This window comes from Callospermophilus lateralis, chromosome 14 (genome assembly GCF_048772815.1).
Source record: "Callospermophilus lateralis isolate mCalLat2 chromosome 14, mCalLat2.hap1, whole genome shotgun sequence".
In the NCBI taxonomy this organism is placed as follows: domain Eukaryota; kingdom Metazoa; phylum Chordata; class Mammalia; order Rodentia; family Sciuridae; genus Callospermophilus; species Callospermophilus lateralis.
Genome location: NC_135318.1, coordinates 30,999,492 through 31,023,305, shown reverse-complemented (window position 1 = coordinate 31,023,305; position 23,814 = coordinate 30,999,492).

The following is a 23,814-nucleotide window of genomic DNA, read 5'->3' as shown; positions in this document are numbered from 1 at the left end:
ACAAGTGTTAGATTTCTCAAGAGATATGTTAAGTGAAGAATCAACTTCTGTGGTGGTCATAATTGAAGCAAAAAGAGATACAAGAACCTTCAGCAAACCAAGAGTTTGCACATGGAAAGTGTGCAAGAATTGAAGCAAGAATTGAAGGAGAAAAAATGAGCAAAGATTTTTGTCTCAAATGCACAGGGTTGGCTTGGGGACCCCACAACTCAGAGGCACAGGACCCTAAGAATTCCCTTCAGGAATACGTTACCAACAATACAGAAGAATACAACTGTAATCATGGGATGTCTTCTGTCGTGAAATTGTTGCATCATTTTATGTATTATAAATTTGTGAACAGTCTGTTTCATAGGCAGTTTCTCAGGATTATAAACATGTCATTCCAATGCCAATGCTACCCTCTAGTGGCTGTTACAAATACCTGGCTTGATGGAACTGAACCACTTAGCCAGTTTTCTAATCACATGAACCGAACCGCACTCTCATCAAAATCAACTTCACAGATCAGTCAACTTCACAGATCAGAAAGGGACCAGAGGCGTGGGGACCAGGGAGGGAGGAGGGAAGTGCTGGGGAATTATAGTGGCCAAATTATATTGCGTGCATGTATGAATATGTAACAAATTCCATCATTATGTACAACTGTAATGCACCAGTAAGATATGTGGAGCTGGGGGAAATCAACCTCACAAAATGACTGATAATCTTCAATTAAAATTAACCCATTCTACAGTGCCACAGACTAGCTATATTAGCTATTATGACTAAAGCCTTTGAGTAATACCTAAGTTATACTTACCCAACAAATTTTTTTTTCCAAGAAAGATTGATGAGTTTTTTTTTTTTACTTGTTTAACTTTTAATATTCATTTTGAATTTGAAATGTGATTTGATTTACAAAAAACACTTTCTTGCTCATAACTCTCCAGGAACTGCTATGTCATTAGATGCATACATGGGATTTGTTTCCATTGCTATTTAGGGATAAAAGGATGATTCTGCTTCTATAGAGGGCAAGGATATATAGGGAATTGTGTGGAGTAAAGAACACATGCTTTGAACGATCTCAGATGCAAGTGCCCTGGTTAAGGATCTGGTCAAGTCACTTGATTATAACCAAGACATCACGTATTTTCTACAAAAAGTGAGGGAAGTAGTTCCTATCTCATTAAACACAATCCCTGGTATAAAATAGGTGCTCAGTATGCTATACACATTATTAGGTATGTTTATACGAGTTCACACATGCCTAAGAAAATCAATAGACAAAATTACATTTGGAAGAATATGAAAATTATGAGTGCCAACCTTTCCTTTGGAAATTTAACTACTAAAGTTAAAAGATCATTTCCCCCAAATTCTATATTTCTAATTAATTCTTTTAAATAAAAACCAATGCTTATTACATTCTAAGCACCGTTATCAATACTTTACATGGACTGTCTCATTTCATACTACAAACACCCTACAAGAAAATGGGGTCAGGAAGGTTGAAGTTACATAGCTTGCGTGTGGCCTAATAGGCACTTGAACCCAAACATCTAAATTTCAGATGCATTTTTTTACCACCATGCTATATGGCCTCTCCTAGGTTCACCCAAGAACATTGTGGGAAAAATTAACTTGGGGTCTATGTTAGCACTGATGACTTAATCTTAAAGGTAGGCTGACCAGGTTTTAGAGAAAAGTGAGCTATTGCCCACAAGTGAAAATATTTCAAAGTATTTTTAAAACTCCTACTACCCTTTCATATTTTATTTACTGGCCAAGACTAAGCTAAAAAAAACTGAGCAGGTGAAATGTTCACATTAAGTGATTTCTTCATCTTCACAATAATGCTGATACAGGAAAACTTCATCCTCATTTTATGCATCTGAGGCCAGGACTGTTAGATGTCACACAACTAGGGAACAGCGAAACTATGACTTAAAACCCAACCTTTGCTGCCAATTCAGTTCTTTCCCCACAAGGTCTCTGCAGAAACAGTCTCTAGAAAAGCCCATTTTAAGTGAAAATCTCAAATCTGACTTTAAACACTGTAGATAGTTCAAAATCCAGACATAATTGGCGGGGGGGCGGGTGGAGAACAAGTTTGAGGTTGATCAGGATTTCCCTTTTCCCAGTCATGTCTGGTTCTACAGCATCACAAGGGAAATCAGTACCAAAGATTGCTAAATGGATGTGATTCCTCCTATGTATAAATCCATTTACCGTGGAAGAAAAATTCTCACCCACAATCTTTTAGGGGCAATAACTTTATAGCTACATTAGGAAGATATATTCACATGTGGTCTGCCTTCCCCTCAGCATGATGGAATTGCTTTTGTAGATTGGAAAATTCTCAAACTACCATCAAATCTGAAGATTACATGTAAATTCTACCCAAAATTATGTCAGACCTATCCAGAAGTTTCTCAGGAACATACCAATGGTTTCAAACTATTGATTCCTAATGCCTCTTCTTCAAAAGCTAGTTTAGATTAAATTAGGAGGGTCCTGCTCCTTAAAGTTGCTGTTCCCCACTCTGGAAAACCTATCCATAATTCATATTCATAATCTTCACTAAAATGAAGCCATACAGATTTCCTTCTGTATTGAAGAGGGGAAAATACCCTAAACCCCCAATACCATAATGTCTTATGAGAGAAGAGAAAGCTTTCACATCCTTTCAATTCTAGAGACAAAGTCACCCTCAAGTATAGGGGTACAACCAAGACGACGCTTCCCAAAGTTGTCTGACAAATTATCTTGTCCCCTACTAAAAAAACAAATCCCTACAGATATATGCAGCTGCGAGCAATTACTCATCTCCATTAAACACTCACTCAAAAGACTAATTCAAACGACCCTGCTGCCTACACCTGCTTGAAAAAAGTAAACAAGTTATAAGGGGAAAGGGCAAGGTCTACATGAAAAAAATTTAAAGACATGTCTGTCAAAGAATGTAAATGGTCCTTTCTAGAGCATCAATATTAACTCATCAAGGCATCAGATAACTATACTCCTCATGACTAAGTGGCCTGGGTTACTCTCAGGACAAGGAATTTATCAATTCCATTGTTAATATGTAAGTCCCATGCTACTTCCTTTAAAATATGATAAAATTAATTTTTGAAAGAGACTCTATGGCCTCATAGCAGCCTCCTACTTCTAGGCAGAAGAACATAGGCTTAAGGGTTTCTTGAAGCAATCGAAAATCAGTACTAAGCATGCATCACAAATACAAAGTATTCCTACTTTTGGGCACTATCTATATTCTAGGCAGTGTGCTAGTATATTTCATAGGTGATTTTATTTCAATTTTACCATAAATACATGGTATTGCTAACATCATTTAAGATTTTGAGAAGGGCGTTAACCTGTCCATTATCACATAACTCATAAAAGGGCATTCAGGAATTATAATCATCTTACTCCCAAGGCCAGGGTCTTAACTGTTCTGCCAGTCTATCTGGGGAGCCAACCATTAAATACAAGGAATCTCAAACTTGGCAGGATTTTGGAATCACCTGAAGAAGTTTTTAAAAGACTAATATGTGGATTCAGTTCTCAGGGAATTTGATTTAATCGATTTCAGGTATGTCCTAGATGTTCAGGTGTTTTTAAAACTTCCAGAGTAGTTCAGATTCAGCCAAATTGGAAAATCACCCAGTGACATAATAGGAAAAGAAAAGAAAAGCATGTGCCATTCCTACTTTGTGCTGGAAATGGAAGCAGTTTAGCATAGGGCTTAAAAGAATTGGTTTGGAAGTTATTCTGATCTGAACCCAAATCTCAGCTCTGTTGCTTGCTAGTTTTATAATTTTGGCAAAATTGAACTCTCTAAATTGCACTTTCTCACCTATAAAAGGGAAACATTTCTCATAATGATTAAATATGATTATATAATTAAAGAGTACAACATGGTACAGAACAGAAAGTATCCTGAAATGTCACTATTATTCCTATCATTATCATCTTTGAAATACCATCTATTCTATTAGCTTACCATTTCATTAAATTTAGGTAAGAAATTATGTACAAAATGGTATTAATTTTGGTAACCATCATGGGTATTACCCATTAGGGTTTGTGAGATGCATTGACATATCACTTCATTTAATGCTCATCACATCTCTGACATATTATCCCATATCATAAGTGATAATGAAGCTCAGGGAAAACAGGTGTCTTTCTCAATGACACACGATTCTCAGTGGTTGAATCAGAATTTTAATTGACTACCAAGATGGTTCCAATTCAAGTCAAATAATACTTCAAAGGAGACTGATATTTTGAAAAAAATATATAACAAAAGATGTAGGAGGGTTTTTCTGTGTAGATTTCTTGCCCTAAACAATAAGAGGAATTCTTTTGAACTACCTTGGAAGCTAGTTTTCAATGCGAGGGAAAAAAAAAAAAACCTCATTTTGCCACTGTCCCTGTGACCATTACAATCAGCCTCTTTAACCACTATTGTTTTAAATGTTATTTCTTTGGCTAGGAATTGGTTTTGTAAAATAGACACGTTTCATCAGTAAGTATGTTCAAAAGGACTCGCCTCAGATTCCACAGGTAGTTAGTTGCAAAGCAGGAATTACAATGATTAATTTATATCAATATTATCCTGCAAAAATAATTGAAGGACATACAGATCTGGTTTTAAATTCAAATTTTCTTACTTCATTGTGGCCACTTCTAAATGTCTAGAACTCTTTCTTAGAAAGCCTAAATGAAGTCTCAGGAATTTCTTATAACATCCAATGACTTGATTATAGATTTTCCAACTTTTTCTACTTTTGAATCTAGTAGATACAAAAATTTCAAAATATTTGTCTACAATTAGAAATATTTTCCCCTGAACAGGCCCAGTGGCCCGCCGGCGTGGTAGACACGTCACCCCAATTGGAGGAGGGGCAGAGCAGAGCCGCCGCCCACGCCTGCAAGGTAGGCAGACCTGTGACCTACCGGCAGAACAGGCCCAGCGGCCTGCCGGTGTAGTAGACACATCACCCCAATTGGAGGAAGGGCCCAGCTGCTGCCCACAAGGTAGGCAGACCCTGCATCCCGGAGAAGGGGCCCAGCGGCCAGCCAGCCTAGTTGAAAGATCACCCCAATTGGCGAAGGGGCACAGCTGCTGCCCGCGCCTGCAAGGTAGGCAGACCTACAAACTGGAGAATAGGCCCAGCGGCCCGCCAGCATGGTAGACAGATCACCCCTATTGGAGGAGGGGCCCAGCCGTTGCCCACAAGGTAGGCAGACCACGCGACCTGGAGAAGGGGCCCAGCAGCCCACCAACGTGATAGACAGATCACCCCAATTGAAGGAGGAGCACAGCCGCCGCCCACCCCTGCAAGGGAGACTTTGCAACTATACAAGAGCAATATAAATATATAGGGGGAAAATTCAATAACACAACAGTTTCACCAAGCAGAAAAACTCGAGCAGTATGAAAAGACAAGGAAAGAAAGGACCACAAGCAACGCAGGTCAACTCAACTTTAGAAGAGGTAATAACTGCAGCAGATGGAATGTCAGATAAAGAATTCAGGATTTACATGCTTCAGATGACTCAAGGAAGACATTAGACAGCAAAATCAGACAATGAAAGATCACTTTGACAATGAATTACATAAACAAATCCAAGAAGCAAAAGATCAACTATACAGGGAGATAGAGGTTATAAAAAAAACAAACAGAAATCCTAGAAATGCAGGAAGCAATAAACCAACTTAAAAACTCAAATGAGAATACTACCAGTAGAGTAGAACACTTAGAAGATAGAACATCAGACAATGAAGACAAAGTATTTCAACTTGAAAAGAACAGACAGCTCAGCAAGACTGTTAAGAAATCATGAGCAGAACATCCAAGAAATATGGGATAACATAAAGAGACCAAACTTAAGAGTCATTGGGATACAGGAAGGTATAGAGGTCCAAACCAAAGGAATGAGCAATCTGTTCAACGAAATAATACAAGAAAACTTCCCAGACTTGAAGAATGAGACAGAATGCCAAATCCTAGAAGCCTACAGGACGCCGAACGTGCAAAATCATAAGAAATCCACACCTAGACACATTATAATGAAGATGCCCAACATACAGAATAAGGAGATAATTTTAAAAGCTTCAAGAGAAAGGCAGCAGATTACATTTAGGGGTAAACCAATCAGGATAACAGCTGATCTTTCAACACAGACTCTGAGAGCTAGAAGATCCTGGAACAACATATTTCAAACGCTGAAAGAAAATGGGTTCCAACCAAGAATTGTGTATCCAGCGAAATTAAGCTTCAGGATGGAAGATGAAATTAAAACCTTCCACGATAAACAAAAGTTAGAAGAATTTGCAGCTAGAAAACCATCTCTTCAAAACATCCTCGGCAAAACACTACAGGAAGAGGAAATGGAAAATAACAATGAAAACCAACAGTGGGAGGTAGTACAGTAAAGGGAAAAAATAATCAAAGAGGAAAAACAAACCATGTTAAGTAACATAAATAAACAAATATGGCTGGAATTACAATCCATATCTCAATAATAACCCTAAATGTTAATGGCTTAAACTCACCAATTAAGAGACACAGGCTAGAAGAATGGATCAAAAAAAAAAATCCAACAATATGCTGCCTACAGGAGATGCATTTGATAGGAAAAGACATACACAGACTGAAGGTGAAAGGTTGGGAAAAAACATATCACTCATAAGGACTTTGGATACAAGTAGGAGTGTCCATACTCATATCAAATAAAATAGATTTCAAGCCAAAGTTAATCAAAAGGGATAAATAGGGACACTATATACTGCTCAAGGGAACCATACACCAACAAAACATAACAATCATAAATATATATGCTCCAAACAATGGTGCAGCTATGTTCATCAAACAAACTCTTCTCAAGTTCAAGAGTCTAATAGACCACTATACAATAATTACGGGAGACTTCAACACACCTCTCTCACCACTGGATAGATCTTCCAAACAAAAGTTGAATAAAGAAACTATAGAACTCAATAATACAATTAATAACCTAGACTTAATTGACATAGAATATACCACCCAACATCAAGCAGTTACACTTTTTTCTCAGCAGCACATGGATCCTTCTCAAAAATAGATCATATATTATGTCACAGGGCAACTCTTAGACATTATAAAAGGAGTAGAGATAATACCATGCATCTTATCTGACCATAATGGAATGAAACTGGAAATCAATGATAAAAGAAGGAAGGAAAAATCATGCATCACTTGGAGAATGAACAATAGGTTACTGAATGATAAATGGGTTATAGAAGACATCAAGGAGGAAATTTAAAAATTCTTAGAGATAAATGAAAACACAGAAACAACATATCGGAATCTATGGGACACAATGAAAGCAGTTCTAAGAGGAAAATTCATTGCCTGGAGTTCATTCCTTAAAAAAAGGAAAAAAAATCAACAAATAAATGATATCACACATTATCTCAAAATCCTAGAAAAAGAAGAGCAAAAACAGCAAAAGAAGAAGGCAAGAAATAATTAAAATCAGAGCTGAAATTAATGAAATCGAAACAAAAGAAACAATTGAAAAAATTGACAAAACTAAAAGTTGGTTCTTTGAAAAAATAAATAAAGTTGACAGACCCTTAGCCACGCTAACGAAGAGAAGAAGAGAGAGAACTCAAATTACTAGCATACGGGATGAAAAAGGCAGTATCACAACAGACACTTCAGAAATACAGAAGATTATCAGAAATTATTTTGAATCCTTATACTCCAATAAATTAGAAGATAGTGAAGGCATTGATAAATTTCTTAAGTCATATGATCTGCCCAGATTGAGTCAGGAGGATATAGACAACCTAAACAGACCAATATCAATTGAGGAAATAGAAGAATCCATCAAAAGACTACCAACTAAGAAAAGCCCAGGACCGGATGGGTATACAGCAGAGTTTTACAAAACCTTTAAAGAGGAACTAATACCAATACTTTTCAAGCTATTTCAGGAAATGGAAAAAGAGGGAGAACTTCCAAATTCATTCTATGAGGCCAACATCACCCTGATTCCTAAACCAGACAAAGACACTTCAAAGAAAGAAAACTACAGACCAATATCTCTAATGAACCTAGATGCAAAAATCCTCAATAAAATTCTGGCGAATCAGATACAAAAGCATATCAAAAAAATTGTGCACCAGAATCAAGTAGGATTCATCCCTGGGATGCAAGGCTGGTTCAATATACGGAAATCAATAAATGTTATTCACCACATCAATAGGCTTAAAAATAAGAACCAGATGATCATCTCGATAGATGCAGAAAAAGGGATGCTGTACTTTGTCGAATGCTTTATGTTCAAAACTCTAGAAAAACTAGGGATAACAGGAACATACCTCAATATTGTAAAAGCAATCTATGCTAAGCCTCAGGCTAGCATCATTCTGAATGGAGAAAAATTGAAGGCATTCCCTCTAAAATCTGGAACAAGACAGGGATGCCCTCTCTCACCACTTCTGTTCAACATAGTTCTCGAAACACTGGCCAGAGCAATTAGACAGACGAAAGAAATTAAAGGCATAAAAATAGGAAAAGAAGAACTCAAATTATCACTATTTGCAGGTGACATGATTCTATAACTAGCAGACCCAAAAGGCTCTACAAAGAAACTATTAGAGCTAATAAATGAATTCAGCAAAGTGGCAGGATATAAAATCAACACGCATAAATCAAAGGCATTCCTGTATATCAGCGACAAATCCTCTGAAATGTAAATGAGGACAACCACTCCATTCACAATATCCTCAAATAAAAAATAAAATACTTGGGAATCAACCTAACAAAAGAGGTGAAAGACTTACACAATGAAAACTACAGAACCCTAAAGAAAGAAATAGAAGATCTTAGAAGATGGAAAAATATACCCTGTTCATGGATAGGCAGAACTAACATCAAAATGGTGATATTACCAAAAGTTCTCTATAGGTTTAATGCAATGCCAATCAAAATCCCAATGGCATTTCTTGTAGAAATAGATAAAGCAATCATGAAATTCATATGGAAAAATAAAAGACCCAGAATAGCAAAAACAACTCTAAGCAGGACATGTGAATCAGGCGGTATAGTGATACCAGACTTCAAACTATACTACAGAGCAATAGTAACAAAAACAGCATGGTATTGGTACCAAAACAGGCGAGTGGACCAATGGTACAGAATAGAGGACACAGAAACCAATCCACAATATTACAACTATCTTATATTTGATAAAGGGGCTAAAAGCGTGCAATGGAGGAAGGATAGCATCTTCAACAAATGGTGTTGGGAAAACTGGAAATCCATTTGCAACAAAATGAAACTGAATCCCTCTTTCTCACCATGCACAAAAGTTAACTCAAAATGGGTCAAGGAGCTTGATATCAAATCAGTGACACGGCGTCTGATAGAAGAAAAAGTTGGCTATGATCTACATACTGTGGGGTCGGGCTCCAAATTCCTCAATAGGACACCCATAGCACAAGAGTTAATAACTAGAATCAACAAATGGGACTTACTCAAACTAAAAAGTTTTTTTTTTCAGCAAAAGAAACAATAAGAGAGGTAAATAGGGAGCCTACATCCTGGGAACAAATCTTTACTCCTCACACTTCAGATAGAGCCTTAATATCCAGAGTATACAAAGAACTCAAAAAATTAAACAATAAGAAAACAAATAACCCAATCAACAAATGGGCCAAGGACCTGAAAAAACACTTCTCAGAGGAGGACATGCAATCAATCAACAAGTACATGAAAAAATGCTCACCATCTCTAGCAGTCAGAGAAATGCAAATCAAAACCACTCTAAGATACCATCTCACTCCAGTGAGATTGGCAGCCATTATGAAGTCAAACAACAACAAGTGCTGGTGAGGATGTGGGGAAAAGGGTACACTTGTACATTGCTGATGGGACTGCAAATCGGTGCGGCCAATTTGGAAAACAGTATGGAGATTTCTTGGAAAGCTGGGAATGGAACAACCATTTGACCCAGCTATTCCCCTTTTCGGTCTATTCCCTAAAGACCTAAAAAGAGCATACTACAGGGACACTGCTACATCGATGTTCATAGCAGCACAATTCACAATAGCAAGACTGTGGAACCAACCTAGATGCCCTTCAAAAGACGAATGGATAAAAAAAATGTGGCATTTATACACAATGGAGTATTACTCTGCATTAAAAAATGACAAAATCATAGAATTTGGAGGGAAATGGATGGCATTAGAGCAGATTATGCTAAGTGAAGTTAGCCAATTCCTAAAAAACAAATGCCAAATGTCTTCTTTGATATAAGGAGAGTAACTAAGAACAGAGTAGGGAGGAAGAGCATGAGAAGAAGATTAACATTAAACAGGGATGAGAGGTGGGAGGAAAAGGGAGAGAGATGGGAAATTGCATGGAAATGGAAGGAGATCCTCAGGGTTATACAAAATTACATACAAGAGGAAGTGAGGGGTAAGGGGAAAAAAACACAGGGGAGAAATGAATTACAGTAGAGGGGGTAGAGAGAGAAGAGGGAAGGGGAGGGGAGAGGGGATAGCAGAGGATAGGAAAGGCAGCAGAATACAACAGACACTAATATGGCAATATGTAAATTAGTGGGTGTGTAACTGATGTGATTCTGCAATCTGTATAGGGGGTAAAAATGGGAGTTCATATCCCACTTGAATCAAAGTATGAAATGTGATATATCAAGAACTATGTAATGTTTTGAACAACCAACAATAAAAATTTTTAAAAAAAGAAATATTTTCCCCTGATACATACAGATAAAAACTAAGTGGTGATAACATAAAGGACTTGTCTACAGTCTCACAACAGCTGAGCGGGAACTAAAAATCATAAAACTTTTGACTCTTCAGGATACGACCATACAAGAGTTGACTTACTCCAACCATCAATAATAGAATGGCTCCTTTGGATTAACAGATTTTAAAAATATTATGACTAGATATTATGTTGAGTCCAAAAAAAATTAGCCTGCTGAAAATGAGGAAGAATTCTACAGATTTCTGGGTCAGGAATATTGAATTTCATTACACTTAGAAAGGGAATGCATGGTAGAGTGCCCCAAGTTCAATTCTGAGCACTACCTAGAGAAAAGGCAAGCACGCTCCCTTGAGATCATCTAATCCTGATCCTGACTTTATAGGTTATGAATCTATATGCAAACAAGATAGCATAACTAAAAAAAAAACAGCAATAACTGCACAAATATTGCTCTGAATTTGTATGTGTCTAGCATTTTGCTAAACCACTGAGCTGTGCCTCCTCATTTTTACCACAGTAGCCCTAACAGGTAGGTTCTATTAATATTCCTGTTCTATAGATGAGCAAACTGAGTAAAAGAGCTTAATTATTGAGGTCACATGGCTACTGTGACAATCTGTCTTCAAAAGTGGCCCTCAATGGTACTGGCCTTCTGATATTCACCAACTTCTTACAAATAAAACACTGCAAAGGGGATGGAATGTCACCTCTGAGACTCGACTAAAAGATGCTTCCAAGCTCACTGGCATTGTCTAGTTCTAGCTCACTCACTCTAATGAGGCCAACTGTCATCATGGGAGGTGCCTAGGGGGAGGTCCACATGCTACAGAACTGAAGGTGGCCTTTGGCCAAGATCCAGGAAGAAAATGAGGCTTTTAACACTACAGCTCACAAGAAACTGAATTCCACCAATCATCACACGAGCGAGCTTGACAGCAAACCTACTCTCAGTTCAACCCTGAGGTGACTGTGGCCTAAGTCAACACCTTGATTGCTGCCTGCAAGAGACCCCAAGACAGTTAGATGCAACAGGACTCCTGACCCAATGAGGCTGTTTGATAGTAAATATTGTTATAAGCAACTAAGATTTGGGGTAATTTGTTATGCTGTAATTGATCAGTTTTAACACTCAGTAAATTGAAATCTCAGGATTGAAACTCAAGGATATCTAACTTCAAAGTCTCTTTTCTTACCCTTTACAATATTGCCACAATGTTAGTCTATGGCAGATCATAGGTAGCCATGATACTATAGGTCAATTCACATCTTCATTAATTCTTAAAAATATTACTGAACCTCTACTAGTTATCAGAAATTCAGGTTTTATGATATTAAGTTGAAAAAAGACAAGGTTTCTGACCTTATACTACTAACCTTGTATCTGCGGGGGGAACCTATAAACAAATATGCTTTAAAATTACTATCCTAATTCAATTGGGGACATTTATTTTCATGACTATGCAGGTCTACTTCAGATTTTTACATAGATGCCCATAGAACTTGTAATTCCTTTGTTTTTGTTGAGCTTATAAATAGCATAGGAACTAACATTATACACACATACCAAAAGATGTTATTTAATATTAAAATAATTCCCTTCCTTCACTTTTCTAAATTGAGCACACTAATATTTAAGCAATTCTTCCCGAAATGAATATGAAGTAGTAATGAGCAAAAGGGGGTATGAGAAAATGAACCCACAGGGAAGGAGATGAAAGAATGTGAGATGTTTGAAAGTAAAGCATAAATAAAGCATAAAGTTTTAAAAGAAAAATTTGTAGGACAAAAACCAAAAGAGATTAAAATTGCCAGGAAAGCACTGATAGAATTATTGGTTGCTTGCTGTAGCTAACCCATGTGTGATTCTTTCCCCCCTGCTTGCCTCATTAGAGTAATTGAGGAAAGTTTGCACTAAAATCATAACCCATGGCTTATTTGAAAATGTTTCTGAATTAATTAGAAGAGGATGACAAAAAATATTGATAATGCCTAATGTGGACTTTGGGTTCCTGATGGTTTTCAGGAGAATCTGTCTCACTTTGGTTGATGAGACTGACAAGCTATGAAGTGAAAGTAGTGACAGATTAAAAAATGATGGATCTTTCGTCAAGCTATGTAATAAAGAACTGGAGCTAGAGAGATTTTGTGTGTGTGTAGTTTACATTTTAATATCCACATTTTTTAAAATTATTTTTTGCTTCAGATGACTGAAAGTAGACTTTTATTTTCTCATCAACAACGTTAGTTCTTACCTACTTTTTGGTTTTTCATTTGTTTTTCTTAACTGTAGTAATGTTTCATATTCCACTCTACAAATGACTTTCATAGAAATTAACAAAGCAATTATGTTCATAAAAAACCATTTTCAAATCAAAAGAACTTCACACCAGTTTAGCCATGCCCTGGTCATTTCCCACAGACCATTTGTCTAGCAAGTAAGTATCTTCTTAGGGTATTATCCACCCCAAAACATGAAGACTCCACTTGAATTTTCTGACATCTAATCTTCCTTTCTGTGTCCTGGAGCTAAGGAGCCCACAGTGCACAGAGATGTGGTGCTCAGCCTGGGGAGCCTATTCTTGAGCAACGAAAGGTAAGACAGGACAAAGACCATCATGAAAGACGCCACCAACAAACAACCCGCAAGCAAAACCCCAAGGGAACAGGAAGCTAAAACAAGGATAATCAATATACAGAACTAACATAACAAAATAAATGTTGAGCACCTAAAGTAGAGACAAGACCGACAGCCAGTTTAAAAAAAAATACTCTATGGAAGATATCGCATTAAGACAAAGACTCAATAGAAGGAATTAACTGCAGAATGGACAGTTAAATAACAAGTTAGTGAGTGAAAAGACTGGACTGATGAACTTCCAGAAAACACAAGAAAAGATGTATAGAATAGGAAAAAGTAAAGATAAAAGGAACAAGTGTCCCCAAGAAAGAATGAGAAAGGGGAAGAGATTATTTTATAAAATGACTAATGAGACTTTCCCAGAACTAAAGAAACACCTAGGACTATATTCTGAAAGAGTTTAGACATCAAGGAGACTTGAAGGGACAAAGAAAGTCACTTTTGAGACTTATGATAAAATTTTTTTAAAAGCAAAAAGCTTCTGAAGGGCACAAGGGAAGCAAATCTCCTTTAAAAAAAATATCTGAAACCAATTGAGATTTTTCAGCTGCATTGGGTACAGGAATACAGTGTGCTCAAATCTTCAAGCTACCGAAATGAAAGATCATTAATCCTAGAATATTGTCTCTTACTATGCTACCATTTAAAAGTGAAGGCACAATAAAGACATTTCCAGGCTTTATATAAGAGATCAGAAAATATGCTACCAAGGGAGCTCTTGGAAAAGAAAGAAGATAAATGACTACAGAACGAAGCATAGATAGATGGGAGGTAAGCAGAAAAAAATCATAAATGCTATAGTTTAAGAGGGAAGAAATGTGAGGGAAGGATGTGAAGAAGGGGAAGTGGAGAGGAAGAACCACAGCTGCCCACATCCATCCGGGTAGTGGAGGAGGAAAACTCCTAAGGATACAAACAAAGGACCAGAGGAAATGGAGATGGAGCAGGAAAAAAAAAAGCAATTAAGAGGCTGAAGATGTGCTGCAGTCCTCCCTTCTAGGAAGGACAGAGGGATGAGGACAGGGACACATACAGGTGCCCTTTATTAATTAACAGGCATTACTATGGCATCCAATCATTTAGATTAACCGTTAGAACAAAAATTAAAATTTCAACTTCCAAACCTTTCCAAAAAAGAACAATTTTAAAACAAAGCATAATAGGAAATGCTGAGATAACTCAAATATTTTTGCCCTTTAGCCTATGAATGTGGTAAATTACATTAGTAAGTTTTCCAATATTAAGTCGCTCTGCTCCTGATATACTGTATTTAATCATGACACTTCAAAAAATATTTGAGGAAAATATTTTTTGCATTTATGGTCATAAATAAAATGGCCCTATAGTTTTATTTTCTGTCATGTTCTTACTTGGTTTTTATAATGAAGTTAATCCTGCCCTGTGTAATGTTTCAGAACTTTTCTTTTAGTAAGTTCTGGGAAATTTTAGATAAAGAAGGGTTCACTTATGCTTTGAGTGAGTAATGAAATTCTCTGCCTTTTGTGGAGGGGTAGATTCTTGCCATTGTAATGTCTAAGATGGTCAAAAAGTCCCTGAGGCTATTTCAGTCTGGCCCATTTATGTCTCCATATACATCATCCCAGCTTCTTATGATCTGTGGTCCAGGTGAACCAGACTTCTTACAGGCATGTGGATCCATGCAGCTTTTCCTTCTCACTTCTTGTTCTTCATGCATTATTGCTTCTACATGGAATCATTGCCCACCTACACTCAACTAATTTCCACCTCTTTTCATGCTTCAGCCTGGGTTTTTGTCCGGGTCCCTTGATCTACTCACATATGGACCCACATTGGTCTTATTCACTGGATTGAATCATCCCTCACAAACACATTTTCAGTTTACAAACTTCATGCTTCACATTTAACACATTTTCATGGTTCTCTTAGCTCTGGACTCAAGTGTGAAAGAGATGTTTCTGTACAATTATTCGGTCTCTGTTCTGCAGAGCCACATTGACCTTGAGATTTAGGACACCATCAGACAATAGCAGCCTGATTAAGTGATTCACGTAAGTGGTAGTAGTTTTCAAGTTAACAGGACCCATCTGTAGATATGTAACTTACCAGGATATGCATTCCACCCCACAGAATGTCTCAGGGCATTCTTAGGTCAACTGTCCTTGGTTTGCTCATGATAGGGCAACTGCTTCACATGACCCCACTGCACTACACCCTCTAACTCTGCAATTACTATTATCAAAGTTCTCATTTTTTCTATTGTACAGTAGGATGACTGTTGACAATAATGCATACATCAAAAAAAAAAGAATGTTTTAAATGCTCTTACCCCAAACATTTAAGGAGACAGATGTGTTATATAATGTTCCAGTAGGGTGAGCATATGTTTAAACATCACAGTTCCCCATAAATATGTTAATTATATTTCAATGAAAACTTGAGTTAACCCAACTTGGGCTAGTGATCTTAAGTGTTCTGCCTTACATTCTCTCTACAATGAAAATCCTCATCTAGCTCACAAGACTCCCTCCCCTGAAAAGGATAAAATTAGATTTCTCATGTGAAACTTCTTTATATACTCTAAAGAATTAAACATATTAAGCGAGCAAAAAACTCATTGGTTGGCCTTATAAAGGGCTGCAGTATTTCATGGTTGGCTTATACCATTTTATGCATCAAGTAAAAGAATTTTCTAAATGACAGTTGTCTGTTGTAAAGGTCCATGTAATTTTCCTATATTTCTTGCCAACTTCTTAGGGGAAGGATCAGATTCTTCCCATCTCCATATACAAGTAGCAGGGTCAAAATATTTAACTTGCTACAACTCATTTGTGCAATGTGAACCAAACATTTAATCTATGATTGATGTAATCTTTCTCCAGGTCCCTAATATCTGCTGAATTTAGATACAATGTAATTCAAATAATTTAAATAGCTTCTTAAAATTGTGTTCCGTCTATGACAGGATGCTTAGGATCCCAAGTCACCTCTGCCTGCCCCTGCCTCTCCACCTAAACTGGAATCCAAGTGTTTGGGGGAGTCAGGCACATAAGCCCTTGGTGACATTGGGAATGAGCGATTTCCTGACCCTGTACTGGGATGCTGTGCACCCTGGCTGGCCTGGCCTCTAGAACAGCGGTCCTCATCCTCCGGGTGCCCAAGGCTCTCTAGCCTTTCCATACTGGAGTTAATATAATTCAGGGTCATCCTTCTATCTCAGATGCTGGTACTATGCTGACTCATTGTTCAACTCCTACAGCTTACAAGTTCATTGGAATCTTGCCACATTTCTGATGGAAAGTCACCTCATATTGCCATACCAGCCCCTCAACAATCCCACTGGCTCTCAATTCAGCGACTTCCGACAGCAATTGGAGCACCTCAGAAAGATTAAACTGCTGGATTCTTGATGCTGACCACCAGTATTTTCCCTACAGCAGGCACCAGGGGAACCCAGAGCAGTCAGACCTTCTCTTTTTCCTACATTATCTCCCTTCTGCAGGAGCACTGGGTAAGTGGAGAGTGAGTAGCACATCCTTCCCATCCCTCTCCCACTCACAGGACCAGAGGTTTGTTCTCTCAGTCCTCCCGTACCTCATGCCCGCTCATTCTCAGGGGGACTGGGCCAGCCTGAGTAGACAAGGCATCTTCCTTGCACCTGGGGCCTGTGCTTTTTGTTGACCCACCCAGTCTTATATGATGATACTTTTAAAGGGGGACATTCTTAAGGGAACTGGAACATCCTTTCTCAGTATTATCCCATGGCTCACAAACCTACTGTGTTGTCTTAATGAATAACCCAATTTTGCATACCCAAAAATCTGAGTATGTCCTTGCTCCTTCCCTTAGGATTTCTTGGTAATCTATCTTATTCTTCAGATCTTTTCTTACCAATGGCTGTTGAGGTTAGGCTAAGCTAGAGAGCTTGTATTCAGAAAGGAAAAAGGAAAGCAAACTATTAAAATTCTAAATTATTTTCCTATGACAGGTGGATAAATATGCTACAGTAAAATACAACATTTTTGTGGATAAGGATTACCCCTTCTCTGGGAGACTAACTTCCAGAGGCATCTTTAGGTTTCAGTACAAGGAATTCCATGGTTTCAGGGAAACTGAAAAACTTGGCCTGAGAAGGCTCCAAGTCTCCTGGAGTGGCCAATCCTAGTGTATTCTCAGACCAGTCCCAAGTGCTCCTGATAGTGATGGTGGAAAGAGACTGGAATAACCTCAATTCCTGTATTTGTAGGTAGAAGCCGTACCCATGTCTGAAACAGTTAGGTATGGGACATTAGAGAGTGGATCGGTTTCTGAGAAATCCAAGAGCAGAGGATTTTAATGTCTTAAACACTATTTGGGCCCCTCATCCAACAAAGGTGTTTTTTCAAGGCCAAATTTAGCCTTTAACTCTGGTTTTTCCCATCTTTAAGACTCCCGTCAAGTTAAATGATCCTAAATTAGTGTTGTCATACTGGGAAGGGGGTTGGTAGACATTTAGGAGGTTTAAAAAAAAAAAAAGCATCTCAAACATGTCAACTAATGTTATTGTTTTCACTAGGGTGAATGTTTAGAGTAAATTTAATTTTGTCCCTATTTATGAGGGGGCAAGATGACATAGGGAGAAGTTCATATCATGGTTGACCTTCAACCAAAAATGCAAGTTTAAGTCAGGATCCAAAAACCCAAGCTTCAGGGTTCCTGCAGGAAGAACAACTAGCAGCTGTAAAAGGTAGAACACAAGACTGACTCTACAAAACTGGCAGGCCTACCCACAGTATTCAAAGGTGACATTTTGTCTAGTCTCGGGTCCCTTTGGTCTGCAAAGCACCATTTGTGACCTGGTATTTGAAAACAGCTTGTGCATCTTCTAAAGAAATGGAGTCAGTTTTCATTTCATAAAACAATTGAAGATCATGGTATGTGAATTAAGCTTCTCCATGTGTGTCACAGCACACACGCACCTGTGCCCCTGACACAAATGCAGAGCAACTCAAGCTGATCCTTTGCAATAGTCCTGCATGAAAATCCATGAGGTGGCCAGTGAAGATACATATGCCACAGGTTTCAAATCACTTTCCTTAAAAATGGAGCCCAAGACTCTCATCCCTCCATCTTCTCTTTATCTTAATAAATGGTAACCTGATTTAGAGGTCTAAGACAACCACGGGTTGGTAAGGGCACAAGTTGGAGAGAAGATAAACAGAAAGCCCTGGGCTTCCCGTGTGTAAGTGTTGCATCCTCAGAAGCCCTCCCTCTCTTTAAAAACTTATAACAAATTCGAGTCAAATTCACCCACAGATGTATATGTTGCTTGTCCATAGTTTCGGTTTTCAAATTAGATTTCCATTCTTTGAAATGTGGGAGATTGCAGGAGGTCCAGCAGCATTCAAGCCAATATCCTGCTTGAGCTGAGCAGAGGATGTCTGTGTAGACAGGAATCCTGCTGCATACAGTTCACTAAAGTCTCCCCTCCTTGCCCTTTTGGTTCCCCACCATGGAACCCCTGCCTTGTACTGTCTTCTTGTTTAGTTTACAGATATGTGTCCTACCTATATAAGTCTATTCCCTCTTCTATAGTCCCCTTTCGCTGCTGCTCCCAACACCAGGTTGTGCTCGGGATTACCTCCCCATAACCTTGGCCTGTGACCTCAACTGAGCACCATCTATAAGAGGAAATTGTGGAATGTGGATAGTCCATGGGTCTGGCCTCCTAGAAGGTAACTGTTTCAAAGGGGAAATGTTGATTGCTACCTGATCTGAGTCAGAGTCCATGGGCAAATATGGCCCTGGACCTCAATTATAGCCCTGGACAGCAGCTGACACAATTTTTTTTTTTTTTTTTAGAGAGATTCTTGCATGAATTTTGAAAGTGGCTTATACATTTGTTATCAGACCTGAATTTTCTCTGGAAAAACACAGATCTTAGTGAACCTTGCTTCATGTTATCCTTTCCTCCATTTTTTTTCCAAGAAATAAATATCATTAAACCTGATGAACATTAGGAGGGTGTCAACAAGCTGTGCTTAAGATAAAATTGGACTTGTTTCCCCGTTTCTTACTAAAGGCGGGTTATTTCATTTTCTTCCTCAGTGTGGAGTTCTAGAACTTATAAAATCTTGTAATTAAGATCTCAAAAATACTTCTATCTTCACAATTATTCTATTTATTCTGCTCAAGGAAACATCTTCTGGGTTCTCAGCAAACACCCGACTACTCTAGACATCTAGCCTGCGGCTCAGGATGCAATATTGTCTTGGACCCTCTAAAGATCTCATGGCTTATAGATTCTGTTCTTCCTCCCAAGACAGGCTCAAGGTTAAGAGCCAGGGAGAAGTCATTTGTGAAAAAACAGTTCTTGGGTAAAGTAACACAAGGTTAGGAGGGGCAGAGTCATGGCCAGGTGCCACTTGCATTTGTGTGTGTTAAATACCTCCAAGCACATTTGTTATGGTTTAGATAATAGCTGTCCCTGAAAAGCTCATGTGAGAGACAATGCAAGTAAGTGTAGAGGTGAAATGACTGGGTTATGAGATTTTTAACCCAATCAGCACATTAATCCCCTGATAGGGATTACCTGGGTGGTAACTATAGGCAGGTAGGACACAGCTGGAGGAAGTGGGTCATTGAAGGCATGCCTGTCGGGGTTTATGTTTTACTCCTGGAGAGTGGAGTTCCCTCTGCTTCCTGGTATGATGTTCTGAGCTGCTTTCTCCTGCCATACTCTTCCACCCTCATTTTCTCCCTCATCTCTAGCCCAGAACATGGGAGTTGGCCATCTATGGACTCACCTCTGAAACCGTGAGACCCAAATTGTTCTTGTCAGGTCTTTTGGTCACAATGATGCAAATACTGACAAAAACATTTGTCCTTCTTGGTCTTTCTTTTCCTGCAGGCTCCCCTCCTGCACAGGAGAACAAAAATACCTGGGACAGCAGAAGAACAAGATGTAGGGGTAGGTTCTGTCATGGAAGAGAAATAGGAAGTCTTTGCTGTGCAGAGAAATTGCAAGATAGAAGGGTAGCCTGGGAGTAGCCAGATAAATTAAACTTGAGGAGCTGGGAATAAGAAAATTCAGTTGACCTCAGGTCAAAGCATATCCTGGAATCAGCATTTTCATAATATATTCATTTCTAAAGTCCTGTAACATGTTTTTCCAGTAAGTTATCAGTCAAAAAATAGAGAAGGGTGCCATTTATCAAGTACTTAAACCCCAAGAAACATCAGTAGGAGATTTTGTGTTACAAATACTCTCCAGTTCTCCTGAAATGCAACTTTGATTAAGTTTTATCATCTTAAACAATGATAGGAATAAAATGGGCTGTTGAATTTGGTTAAAGATCGTGTCAACCCTCCACAGGAAATGGAAAGAGATGAAACTGTACTGTTCGCGGAACGTAAAATTGAAAGGACTTTGAGAAATAAATTGATGGAATAAAACTTCTTGCTGTACAACTAAAACTTTCTTAAAGAAATTCAGTGTCATTAAGCCGAAGCCAGGCCTTTTTCTTCCTATAAGTAAATGACAAGCCTAAGAGGGTGAAAGATAAATGTAAAAAAAAAAAAAAAAAAAAAAAAAAGGCACAAGTATCAAAGAAATTAGATAGCAAGAGTTAAACATCCCAAGGCAAGACATGAACATGAGCACCATCCACATCATGTCACAATAATAAATAATGGTCAATGGAATTAAAAATGAAACATTGCCATTTCCATGCAAAAGAACAGAAAAGACACACTGATGTTCTGGAATGGTTATTCTATTTTCTCAGAAACCTTGCAAATAACAAGACAGAATATGAAGAAAAGTCCTGGGCAGTATTTTTAAATGCGTGACTCAGGAGATGATCAAGACAGACCTGGTCCATGGATCTTACTAAGGGAAGGAAATAACAGGATGTGTCTTTATGCCCTCTCACTCTGCATTAAGTCTTAACAATGCCTTTCACCTTGACTTTCTTCATCAAACTTCAACATTTAGGCCAAAATATTTATCTCCCCAACCTACTATGTCCTAAAAGCCTATAGCAGCTTCTATGAACAAGGTTATGGTTTCCAGTGGCCAAAGATGTGATGAAGACTTCATGACTTGAGTCTTCATTTCATTTTTTCATTCAGGTCTTCTATACTTTCCAAGCAAATTTGCCCTTTGGCAACTACTAGATTATTTCACTGTTGCTTTAGAGGTTCTCCCAGGACACATCCCACCTTGGAATAGCATCCTCATCTTAAACCCTCATTCCAGCCATCCACCTCCCTGCCTAATCTACCACCAAGTAGACTTTTCACTAATTTTCAAGAAGCTACTAGATCCATATTTTCTCACCCTGATCAAATGGAAAAGAAATGACTTCTCATCCAGAGCTCAGACTTTTACCTAAACATATTTTAGGAGTTCCAAATTATTAACATTTTTATCATATGCAAAAGTAAAGTGAAGTTCCTGAAGGCAATTAGGATGCTTGGATCATTTTTTCATTGTATTAGAAACCTCTAAAGGTCAAGAAGAGATCTTACTTCTAGTATGTGGTGTATCTGCCAGAATAAGTTATTGCAGTATTGTGATTTATAACAAGATATATACTGGACTTTGAGTTTCCTGGCACAGAGCCTCTATAACACTTGTACCTAGCAACACTATTGCACAGGAAATTACATTTTTTGTTCTAGTACTCAGTCTTTGACCCAGGTCCCTGATAGAGGGTTCCTCACCCCTTGGAGTTTCCTGGGTAATATGAATACCTTGTGTTCTAATGAGGCACCTCTTGGTGAGCTCCAATATAGGGGCTGGTCACAAGATCAAGTCCATATTAGAAACTTGGAACTCTCATCCTCCTGCACCCTCCAGGAAGGAGATAAGGGCTGGAAATCAAGTTATTCACCATGCTTGTGTGAAGCCTCCATAAAATCCTTGAACAGGGTTTGGGGAGCCTCCAGGATGTCAAGCACATCAACATGCTGGGAGGGTGGTTCACCTCAGCTCCTGCACTGGAGACCCTCCCACACCTTCATCTATCTTTTCATCTGGCTTATAATACTCCTTATAATAAAGTCAGAAATAGTAAGTAAACCACTTTCCTGGGTTCTGTGTCTAGCAAATCTCAAACCCTGGAGGTGTTTATGGGAACCCACTTTATAGCTGGTTGGTCAGAAACCCAAGTGACAAACTCATACCTAGCGTCTGAATTGAGGATAGTCTTGAAGGACTGATCCCTTACCCTTTAAGGTCTTTGCTAACTCTGGGTTAGCAAACTAACATTGCTAACACCAGTATCAGAATAGAATTGAATTATAGGATACTCAGTTGCTGGAGAATTGATTCAGGTGAGGGGAAAGACCCACATATCTGGTATCTGATATCTGATATGAAGTTTTCCAGAAGTATTGAAAGAAGTATAATATAGAAAGAAATCTATTTCTATGTAAGTATTAATACTATTAATGAAGAAAATCTCCACAATTCTGGTTTCATTGAGAGAGAAAAAGATTACTCCACCATTAGGATGACTACAATAAAGAAAATAGCAAATGTTGATGGGGTTGTAGAAATTGAAACCTTTGTGTACTGTTGGACTATAAAATGGTACAACAGCTATGAAGGATAATACAGAGATTTCCAATTAACATAACTACCATATTATCTGCCAATTCTACTTCAGATACACATTCAAAAGAACTGAAAGCAAGGTCTGAAAGGGACATTTGTACAACAATGCTCCTAGTAGCACTATTCATACCTAAGGAGTGGAAACAAATTGAATGTCCAGCAAATAAATGGATCCACAAAAGGTGTTTAAAATACATGACAGAATATTCACCCTTAAAATGGAAGGAAATCCTTTCACATGCTACAACCTGGATGGATCTTGAGGACATTACGCTAAGTGAAATTATCCAGGCACAAAAAGAAAAATACTATGTGATTTCACTTATGAGGTGTCTAAAGTGATCAAATTCAAAGAAACCAAAAGTTGAATGGTGGTACCAGGGAATGAGGAGAGGAGGAAGGGCTGTTTGATGGTCATAGAAGTTTGTTTTGTGAAATGAAAAAGTTATGAAGATCTGTTTCGCATCAAAGTGAATATACTTAATGAGTACACTGAAACATGGTTAAGATGATGAATTTTACTTTGAATGGGCAAAGGGGAGGAAGGGGAGGAGAGGGGGAATGGGGGTAGAAAAGGTGGTGGAATGAGATGAACATCATTACCCTAGGTACATGTATAATTGCACGAATAGTGTGACTACTTTGCAAAACCAGAGAAATGAAAAGTTGTACTCCATTTGTGTATAACAAATCTAAATGCATTCTGCTATAATGTATAACTAATTAGAACAAATTAAAAAATTTAAAGATGGTGAATTTTATATTTTGCTATATATTTTTTTAAAATGTAGTTAGCTTTGTGTGTAAATATTACC